Source organism: Pteropus alecto, unplaced genomic scaffold (assembly GCF_000325575.1).
Source record: "Pteropus alecto unplaced genomic scaffold, ASM32557v1 scaffold269, whole genome shotgun sequence".
In the NCBI taxonomy this organism is placed as follows: domain Eukaryota; kingdom Metazoa; phylum Chordata; class Mammalia; order Chiroptera; family Pteropodidae; genus Pteropus; species Pteropus alecto.
Window position 1 is genome coordinate 3020069 of NW_006443566.1, and position 8138 is coordinate 3028206.

Consider the following 8138-nt stretch of genomic DNA (forward strand, 5'->3'; position numbering starts at 1 on the left):
TTGCTCTGGGCTCCTCCTTGCCCTGGAGGCGCAATGAGATCTGCTTAACTCTCCCGTTAAGGGTTGTGGATCAGCCAGAGGTCTGCAGCAGCACCTGTACCACCGTCCTGCTGACGGGCAGCTCAGTGTGGGGGACGAATGGCCTGGCTCAGACTGCTCAGGGCTCCCCGGGCCTTCAAGATGGAGTGCGAATCCGCAAGCGTCTGAGGCTCCTGCGGGCCCCCTGCTTGCCCCTCTAAAATACCCGCAGCCTCCAGCCAGCATGCCGTGCAGAAAAGCCCTCATCCCCAGGCCTAAAATGCCCATTTTACCCCCGCCCCGTCCCGGCCTGGCGGAAGTTCCTCATTCCTCGACTGCTTCTCTCCCCTCAGGTGGCGATCACTTAGCCACCCCACCTGTGCCCTCTCAGGAACTTAAAAACAACACACCCAGGCTGGCCTAGTCACTGTCCCTCCACTGGACTGCCAGCACCGAATGACGTCAGAAAGAGCACCACAAACCAGTGTCTTTCGTCTGTGTCCTCAGATGAAAGGACCTCCTCACTGAACAGATCTTCAAAAATAGGTCAGATTCCCCTGCCTGTGATGACTTCTGCAGAGCCTACCGGAAGGCAGGGGCCGGCTGAGATGGCTGGTTAAGATTGAACTAAATAGACATCACACCACCTGGAGTAGGCGGTCAGTCGTGATCTGGCTTGAGGAACAAGTCGCCTCCATTTAATCTGGAGTCAGTCAGCACCCATGGTGGAGAAGCCCCCGAGGGTCTCCCTCAGCAGCACGGTCTTGGGCGTTTCATCCTCCCACGTGTACCCTGTCCCAGGAGGAACCAGAACAGGCAGACCATTTGCGGGCAGGGATGAGAGACTCTTCCGCAGAATCCATCTGTGGAAGAGGGTTTGAGGGGCCCCAGGCGTCTGGGCTATCCGACACATGGCGCAAAAGAGCTACCGGCGATTTTGAAATGAAATCACCCATGAGTCATCAGCCACACACAGAGTTTTAACAGGGGCTTCACTTGCGCTGTGGCAGGTTTCCAGCTAGCCCAGGGCAACCCGTGGCAAAGGACCCTTTTTAGTGTGTCTGTATTTGTGCTGACCATGCCCTGAGCTCTCACGGCGGGGCATTCAGGCAAAGGCCTCAAGATTTTCCAGCCAGGACAGGCCTCAGGAGAACCAGGGGCTGCTGCTAACACCCCCAATCGAGTCACACAGACTTTGAGGCATACCGCAGCCCCTCACGTCCCAACCTCCACCCTCAGCCCCCAGCAGCCTCTGGGACAGCCAAGGCCAGCCGGATGGTGATACGGTCCACCTAACATCAGAGACTGGGGCTGGACCAAGGAGTGGGAGGATGAGGAGGCACTAGGATTTGAAACTTCAAAAGAAGCTCAGACTGGAGTTAGGGTGATCTTCGACAAAGCACTTATCCTCTCTAGACCTGGGTGTCCTGGTCTGTGTTTTCCACAGGGAGGATGACAGTCTTTATGATAAAATGAGAAAATATATATGAAAGCAATTTAAAATGATGTAGCATGACAAATATAAACCACTTTCTGAGGTCCCTTCCAGGCTCCGAGAGTCCAGTGGCTTGGTGACTTGGCAAGGGGCGCAGGGGGCAGAAGGAGCTGGGTGGTGACAGCCCATTTTTTCAACAACACAAGCAAGCACGTGGCCATCCCAAGGGGCGATTCGGTCACATGGAGAAATGGAAGCATATCACAAAATGACACATGCAATCCTCATGTATCTGAGGATCTGAGAAGCCTCAGGAAGCTGGGGACAATTTCCTGCTGGCTCGTTCACTCCTGAGATCTAAGAATCCACCATCGATCGTTCTAGGGAGGGGTGGAGGCAGAGGGCGGGGTGGACAGGGGAAGCAGCCAGGCCGCGGACTCCGCCCACACCCACAGCCACGGCTGCGCGGCGCCGAAGGCCCAAGAGGCTTTCGTGCGCTGGAAGGAAGCTCTCCCGCTTGCTTTTGTTTTTATGGGCCTTTTCTCTGGAACGCTTTGAAAGAGTTGACTGAGTTTGTCCAGATTTTGACCTCTCACAGCGCACGTCATAAGTTTGATTTGTATTCGTGTCCTTATCTTGAAAAGAATTGTGCCTTCATTCTTTTTTGTTCCCTTTTTTCCAGCCGCGTCCCCGAGGGCCGCCGACTTTCACAGAACCGGTCGAGGACGATGATTAAAGGAGAACTTGGCTGTGGGGTTCACTTCTGCATTTCTCTCAGTCATTTCCCTTCCGGGGCGAGTGTGGAAAGATGAATGGCTGTAGCTGGGTGTGAGCAGAGATGCCAGGGGCCCCAGGGGGCTCATGCTGGTCTGATCGCTCAGCCTCCCTCGCTCAGTCCCTAGATTAATCCAGAAAAAGCACTTTTCTGTCTGTCTGTGGAATGATTATATAAGTGTAACATTTCATCTATATCAGCTCCTGGAGGCCTTGGCATTGGATTAACTTAATGCTGAAGGAACAGAACGCAATCCATTTAGGGGACCAGGAACATCTCAAAAATGTCCTTTCTTCCCGTGCCAGCTGCGCCATGATGACATTTACACAAAATGAGATAAGATAATAACATTTTTTGAGAACCCTGATTCTCCGGCTCTGTGCCACAGAATGAAATTAGCCCAATTTAATTACACATGACAAATGGCTGGGCTCATCTCTGTGCTGTACAGCTATGGCTCCCTGCCTCCATCCACCCCCAGGAGACCGCCCTGTGGGGCCTGCGAGTCTCCCTCGGGGCCACCCACAAAAGGGAGCCAGCTGCGATCAGCCTTCCCCTGCTGTTTGTTTATCTTGGTAACCGTTGCTAGGACTGGACAGTGGATTTCAATCACCTGGAGGGGAGCCGGCCATACAGAAATAAAGAGCGGCAGAGGGCTTCCAGGGCCCAGTGCTCCCGGCCGGCCGCTCCCAGGCACCGGGGGCCTCCGCTGGCACAGCTGTTTACGCGCTACAACCTGCAGCCTCCTCATCCAGAGTCCAGCATAGCCCAGCGCTGGGAAGCCAGGCAACGGACACGGCTAATGCCCAAGTCCTCTAAAGTCCTGGCCCTCATCGTGGGGACCCCTCCTGCCTGAGCTGCAGTCACTTTAGGATTCCCTATCACAGAACGTGTTGGATTCTCAGGCACAGCCTTTCCTGGCCGGCAGCCTGTCTGTGAGCTCAGGGTCTCTCTGCATTTGCCTGGAAATTTTTATCAAGCACTTTCTGGGCCAGACCCCAGAGAGGTGTCAAGGATTCAGAAATAAGAAGACACAGTCAGAACCCCTCAGAGAGCTCACACTTGACTACCCAAAAGGATGAGATACCCGCCCTTGCCCCACAACAATGCAGGGACACCACAGAGGGTTTCATTTCCCTCCTTTTCCAAATGCAGAAATCTCTCCAGGAGCAACAGCTTTCTGAGTTGCTGAGCAAAACATGCAAGACAGCTTCTGGCCTCTGTCTTCACCCGGAGTACACAAAGTCAGCACTTCCCAAAATGTGAGGAAAACAACAACTCTTGAGAAATAAAGGGTAAGTTGATGGGAATGAGGTGTCCTCAGACAGAGAAAGCCACTTGTGTGTAAAAGGGGAGACTTGGGCGGTAGAGCTGGCTCCCCGTCCCGGCTCTGCTGGTGGCAGGGCTGACTGCTACACCCAAGCTGAGGAAAGCTGAGAAACCGTGGTACCCAGGTAGAGCCGACAGGCCAAGTGGGGACAGCAGTTTCCTAACTGTGGACTTATTCAGAGTTAATAACTTCGATTTGCCCGGGACAAAGACCGCAGTGATTTCGCTGACAGACACAAGACGAACAGGATACCTGGAAACCGAAGAAACTGCCTCCTCTCTTCAACTGTGTGGGTCATTTTCTCTTGTTGGTCGTGAGTAAGAGTGCTTGGACAATGGTCGGTTGATGTCATGTGACCGGGACACAATTAAACATGTGGGGGAGGCGCAAGGGTGGGTTGCATCCTTCCAGGAGGTAGAGACCTTGGGAGTGGAGGTTCCAGGAATCCAGGAAGCACTAAGCGATTCCTGAGGGGGGTGTGGCTGCCACAGGCTGACCTAAAGTGAGGCACCTCCTCTCCTCGCCCCCAGGCTGAACACCTCCAGCATAAAAACAGGATGCCCTGCAAAGAGCTGAAACACGAAAGAATTAGCCTGCCTTCCCCCGCATCCTTTCCCTTTCCCTGTTGAGACGGAAGAGAACACAGGTGGGGGTGGGCGCTGCATCTGCGAAGGAGACACGGAAGCACCCTTGGTAGTTGGGTGTGTGTGGTAGGTGGGGGAAGCAAGAGTTTGGGAGTGGATTGGTTTTGAGCTCCAGGCTCTACTTTGTCACTCATTAGCCATAGGGCTTTAGTTCTGGGTCCCCGATCTGTGAAATGGGGCTGAAGGCTGAAAGGACTAGAGGAAACAATATGATCAAGACATGCTAGCCTTTCCCCACCTTGGCCAGCTGTGAGGTGGGCAGTGTTTGTCACCAGGACCTGCCAGGCCCAGTGCCTCCCTTGAGACCCAGCTCTGCACTGCTGGGTGTGACCAGTATGCAGAGAAGACCCTGTTGGGTGACCTGAACCCAGCAAGGTCCCTTTTCCTCCACCTCCCCCCACCCACCTTCACACACCCACCAGTGTCAAGGCTGTGTGGTCAGCACAGGGCTTCACCAGGCTGCAGACTGGAACAAGCAAAGGACAACTCACGCCAAAAGCCCAAAGACACTGGCCAAGTGCAGGACTGTGAGTGATGGGGACAGCTCGGGTCCTGGCCGTGGATTCTAGTCCCCAGGCCCTGCCCCAACCATCCTCAGTGAACTTGGCCCAGTGGAGCAGCTCCCTGAGCCTTGGTTGCCTTGTCTGGACGATGGGGAATTGAGCATATAGATGTATTCCACGAACGGTTGGTGGAGCCCGATGCTCCCCCAAGCCCCTGGCTGTGAGACAGGGACCAGGCTCAGCACTTCGCCTGCCCCCATCTGGCCCTCAAGGGGCTGAAGGGGCCACGTCCCTCCATGGGGCACCCAGGCCCGGGCCCATTCTCCTCACGTTATTAACGTACATTACAGCCTGGTGTTCCTACAGAAAGAGGTACCTAAGGTTATGTATACAAGTTGTTTCTTGCAGCATTATTTACAGTGACAAAGAAGGAAATAACTTATAAATTCAACTGAGTAATGGTGGAAGAAATAATAGTGCATTCAACTATAAAATCCATACTATGAGCTATTAGGTAGTTATTAAAAAGAACAGGTTAGAGCCACACATAGTTACCGATAAATGGATTTATTATACATTGGAAACAAGCAAATTATGGAAAATATTTTATCTTGAAAATGCAGCTTTCATTTAAAAAATAAAAGTGGGTGGGGAGACAGACAGATTTGTATGTTTTTGAATGACTCTCAAGAAAGGCATGAGAGAATATATATCAAACTATTAATATTAGTTCCCTCGGGGGCATAGAGTTTTTCGATATATATCTTTCTATTGCTTGATGTATCATAAGCAAGTATTTTCAAATTTAAAAAATCAGTGTAGTAGAAAAGTTTAATAAGAAAAAGAATGTGTCTGAGGCTGATTGCTGTCTTCTTGAGAATCACTCACTTCTTCTCGCACAAAAATAGATCTGCCAACATTTAGGTGGGTTTGTGGCCACGTGTCTCTGCCTTCCTGTGGCCAGGTGACTGTGCCCAGTGGACTGCGAAGAAGGAATGTGAGCAACATCCGGGACAAGATCCCTTAACTGAAGGGGTGGTGCCTCCCCTCCCCGTGTCCTCCATCCTGCTCTGGAGGCCTGGACATGCGGCCATGGCTCACCTTGGAACTTGAGGCTCAGAACAACGCTTTCAGGACAGCTGAGCAGGCGTCCTGGGAAGCCTGTTGCGAAGGGGTGGTGCATCCCCTTCCCGTGTCCTCCATCCTGCTCTGGAGGCCACGGCTCCAGACATGCGGCCACGGCTCACCTTGGAACTTGAGGCTCAGAACAACACTTACAGGACAGCTGAGCAGGCGTCCTGGGAAGCCTGTTGGGGACGATGGAAAACCCGTCACGCTGCCCTGAAGTGTCTTCATCCTGACTTTCGCATCGGAAGGACAGAAACTTTGATCTTGTTTAAGCCACTGTTATTTGGGGTCTCTTTTACACGCAGCCAAATCAGTTGTCCCTCATATAAGAAGCAGAAAAATTAGACTTCTTCCTGGTCATCAGAGATTCTGCTTGTGATGCCACATCCAGAGCCAGATGAGGACACATCCAGGAACTTGACATTTCTCCAGGGAACGGAAACGGGATGTGTTCAGCTGACGAGAGGGAAACCTGAAGCCCAGGGCTGCTCAGACATCTCCTAAGGGTCACGCAGCTGGTGGCAGGCACACCAGGGTCGGGATGCAGGCCTCTGACTTCTGGACTAGCACCTGACCCTGAGGTGCCTTCGGTTCTAGCTGTAAGACTCCCCCGGAGGAGAAGCCTGGTGACCTCAGGGAAGTCTGGGGCCGAGGAACGGCTCTGCCAGAGAAGAGGTCCTGGGAGGGAACAGGCTGCCCTGTCCTCCCAACGGGAGTCAGGTCGGGCCGCAACCCTTCTGTGCCTCCCTTCCCTTTCTCCTCTGGGCAGAGCCAAGCATTCCACCGGCTCGGTGCTTTCGGGAAAGAAAGGCAGTCCTGGGTGAGTTTGGGCAAACACTGGGCTTTAGTGGCTCTATGTCAAGCGCCTGGGCCGCAGGTCTCCCCTGATCCAGGGAAAGGTCCTGGCTTGGATGCTGGAGGAAATATGTTGCTCCCTGCTCAAGAGTGACGTTTGGGATGCTCTCCATTGTCTCTGGTTTCTGGAGTGACAGTGCAAGAAGGGAGAGGAGCATTCTCATCTGTCACTCAAAGGCCCAGAACCAGAATCACACTTCCGGCCTGTCTTAGTCAAACTTTGTGACCTTGAAATGTCAGTTGCCAACATTTTCTGACTCCCAAGGTTTGGTAAAACTTCCAGATTCTCTGCAAAGAATCTGATTAACCCAATGCCATTCAGTCTCCTCCAGGATCCTCCGTCCATCCCACATGGACTGCTTCTGGCTTTCCAAAGGAAGAGAGACAAAACGTTAACTTCCCCACGCAGGCAGCCGGGTGGGGCTGCAGGGGCTGCGCCATTCCTGCGGCCGGATGAGATGGACGACACCAACATGCCTGTCCCTCCTCTGTTACTGCCACTGCCAGCAGCTTCGCCAGGGACGCTTGGGTGGCAACGAAGGTTCGGGTCTGCCCTTTGGGTATAGTGTAAAAGCTCAATCATTTCTGTCCAACTCATTTGACGTTTGTGACTATTTGAATAGGGCCTGTGCTGTTATCTACTATCATACTGTTTCTATCTCTCAGAACAAACTAATAACATAAAGGAGGTTGTGATCATGTTTAGTCTACTTTAAAAACTGAAAATGTTCAAGCTCTCATTTGAATATCAGCGATTAATATGCTAATCACAAAATGTGTTTATAGCAAGTCTAACAAGAATTTCTTAACCCTTGCATCTTCTCTTAATTGCTTGAAAGTATTAAGACAACTGATTTTGAAATCTTTTTTATTTGGTATTAACACTCATTTGAGATGGGCTTCTTTTCCCCTCTCCGTTAGTCCAGGTTACTGGGAATAAGACTGAACCTTAATGACATCACCCCAGAGATTCCATTGGAAAACAGGGGCCAGAGTGTGTTTTGGGGTGAAGAGAGGACCATCTGGACTTTTGTAGCATCCCATTCTGCAGGGAACTGCCAGGCTGAGTTACACCCATGAGGACAGTTTGCCCTCCTATGTGTTCACGCACTCGAATTTTAGATAGGTCAGTTCATGATGAGAAAGCAGATGTCGTGCAGACGTGGCCCATTACAACCAGCTGCTCAGGGCTCTGGTTACAAGGTAAATCTGGAAGGTACAGACCCCTTTAAGAGCGCTCCATTTTTTAGCTACTGTTTATTAGCCGAACCCAGCCTGTATTCGTTTTCTATGTCGTATAACAAATTACCACAAATTCAATGGCTTAAAACAACGTGCATTTATTATCCCACAGTGTCCAAGGGTCAGGAGTCTGGACAAATTCCTCTGGGGTCTCACAAGGCTGCAGTCAAGACGTCAGCTGAGCTTCATTCTCGCCTGGAGGTGCAAC